Here is a 3,296-nt window from a genome sequence, read left to right on the forward strand (position 1 = left end):
ATGATCCTTGCCCCCAAAGAGGACATCCATCTTGATTTTGCCGATTGGTGAGCAGGATAGGCCGGGTACGATGCCATGGAACACAGTCCGGCTTGGCATGAGCTGCTTCGGCTTGATGTTGAGCTTCTCCATGGTATCTCGGTACAGTATGTTGATGCTGCTCCCGCCATCTATCAGCACGCGAGAGAAACGGGCAGCTCGCCTTTCTGTTGTGAGGGTGGCATCCAAAACCAATGCATAGGATCCAGGAGACGGTATCACCTCTGGGTGATTGGCCTGGCTCCAGCTGATGGGCTTCTCCGGCCAGTGCATAAACTCGGGGTTGTTGGAGGCGACTGATACGTCTCCAACGTATCTATAATTTTTGATTGCTTCATGCTACTTTATCTATTGTTTTGGACTATAATGGGCTTTATTTTCATCTTTTATATTATTTTTGGGACAAACCTATTAACCGGAGGCCCAGCCCAGAATTGATGTTTTTTTTCCTATTTCAGTGTTTCGAAGAAACGGAATATCAAAAGGAGTCCAAACGGAATGAAACCTTCGGAAACGTGATCTTCTCACCGAACGTCATCCAGGAGACTTGGACCCTACTCCAAGAAGTGCCAGAGGCGGTCACGAGGGTGGGGGGCGCGCCCTCCCCCTGGGCGCGCCCCCTGCCTCGTGGGCCCCCTGATGCTCCACCGACGTACTCCTTCCTCCTATATATACCTACGTACCCCCAACAGATCGGGGACGGAGCCAAAAACCTTATTCCACCGCCGCAACTTTCTGTATCCACGAGATCCCATCTTGGGGCCTGTTCCGGAGCTCCGCCAGAGGGGGCATCTACCACGGAGGGCTTCTACATCATCACCATAGCCCCTCCGATGAAGTTTGAGTAGTTTACTTCAGACCTTCGGGTCCATAGTTAGTAGCTAGATGGCTTTTTCTCTCTTTTTGGATCTCAATACAATGTTCTCCCCATCTCTCGTGGAGATCTATTCGATGTAATCTTCTTTTTTGCGGTGTGTTTGTTGAGACCGATGAATTGTGGGTTTATGATCCAGCTTATCTATGGAAAATATTTGATTCTTCTCTGAATTCTTTTATGTATGATTGAGTTATCTTTGCAAGTCTCTTCGAATTATCCGTTTGGTTTGGCCAACTAGATTGGTAGTTCTTGCAATGGGAGAAGTGCTTAGCTTTGGGTTCAATCTTGCAGTGACCTTACCCAGTGACAGAAAGGGTTGCAAGGCACGTATTGTATTGTTGCCACCGAGGATAACAAGATGGGGTATTTATCATATTGCATGAATTTATTCCTCTACATCATGTCATCTTACTTAAGGCATTACTCTGTTTTTAACTTAATACTCTACATGCATGCTGGATAACGATCAATGAGTGGAGTAATAGTAGTAGATGCAGAATCGTTTCGGTCTACTTGTCACGGACGTGATGCCTATATACATGATCATTGCCTGGATAACCTCATAACTATGCTCAATTCTGTCAATTGCTCAACAGTAATTTGTTCACCCACCGTAGAATACTTATGCTCTTGAGAGAAGCCACTAGTGAAACCTATGGCCCCCGGGTCTATTCTCATCATATCAATCTCCATCACTTTATTTACTTGCTTTTGCTTTTACTTTTTACTTTGCATCTTTATACCAAAAATACCAAAAATATTATCTCTATCACATCTCACCCTCGTAAGTGACCATGAAGGGATTGACAACCCCTAAACGTTGGTTGCGAGTAGCTATCGTTTTGTGCAGGTACGAGGGACTTGCGCGTGGTCTCCTACTGGATTGATACCTTGGTTCTCAACAAGTCAACATACTCTCCTCTTCGGGGAAATCCAACGCAAGCTCGAGACGTAGCAAGAAGAATTTCTGGCGCCGTTGCCGGGGAGGCTTACGCAAAAGTCAACATACCAAGTACCCATCACAATCCCTATCTCTCGCATTACATTATTTGCCATTTGCCTCTCGTTTTCCTCTCCCCCACTTCACCTTTGCCGTTTTATTCGCCCTCTCTTTCCCAATCTCCTCCTCTTTTTCCCTTTGCCTTTTGTTTGCTCGTGTGTTAGTTTGCTTGCTTGTCGCTATGTCGAATTCCCTATCCGCTCCTATGTCTCCCGAGTTTGAAGTTCTTCACTTCAAGCAACGGCAAGGAGAAAATTTAAAAGATGCTTGGTTAAATTGAAAAGAAACTGTGGGAAATACTTACGCTATTCCCTCTATAATCTCCTAGAGGTGAACTTTAGAATCCTTCTTCGCAATTTTTATGTTGGGTTAAATATGACGCATAGACAACTCTTGGATTGCATTGCCAAGGGAACTTTTATTGAAATTGATCCCAGTATTGCGCATGAAATTATAGAGGGAATAGTGGGAACACTACCCCAAAAGGGAGGATCTCATCCTACCCAGGAAGAAACCCAAGTGTTTGAGAAGATTTGCGAAGTAACAAAAATTTTACAAAAGTCTCTTGAGCCTCTTAAAAGTGTTAGCGGAAATCTTCACCGCATGAATATGTTGATTACTCTTTGTAATAAGCGGTTGGATTCTTTAGATCTAAAATTTTCCGAGTATGAAGGGAAGCGACAAGAACCACCCGGATTCGAGCATGACTCCGCTAAAAAATTGAAAATTAAAGATAGTAATACCTAGATCTATCCTTGCTTTTATGCCTAGCTAGGGGCGTTAAACGATAGCGCTTGTTGGGAGGCAACCCAATTTTATTTTGTGTTGTTTGTTTTTGTTCCTGTTTAGTGTTAAATTTTGTTTCTACTTTCTGTTTAGATGTGGTTTTACGTTTTAATTAGTGTTGGTGCCAAGTAGAACCTATAGGATAAGCTATGATGATAGTTCATTTGATTCTGCTGAAAAACAGAAACTTTGCACTCACGAGAAACAATTCAATAAATCACAGAAATGTGATTTTGGATTGATTCTTTTTTCTGCTGATCAAAAAACAAATTTTCCAGTAGGTCCAATTTTGGTAGAAGTTTTAGAGTTCCAGAAGTTTGCGTTAGTTACAGATTGCTACAGACTGTTCTGTTTTCGACAGATTCTGTTTTTCGTGTGTTGTTTGCTTATTTCAATGCATCTATGGCTAATAAATTAGTTTATAAACCATAAGGAAGTTGGAATACAGTAAGTTTAACACCAATATAAATAAAGAATGAGTTCATTACAGTACCTTAAAGTAGTCTTTTGTTTTCTTTCTCTAACGGAGCTCACGAGATTTCTATTGAGTTTTGTGTTGTGAAGTTTTCAAGTTTTGGGAGAATTCTTTTGATG

Source organism: Triticum dicoccoides, chromosome 3B (assembly GCF_002162155.2).
Source record: "Triticum dicoccoides isolate Atlit2015 ecotype Zavitan chromosome 3B, WEW_v2.0, whole genome shotgun sequence".
Taxonomy (NCBI): Eukaryota; Viridiplantae; Streptophyta; class Magnoliopsida; order Poales; family Poaceae; genus Triticum; species Triticum dicoccoides.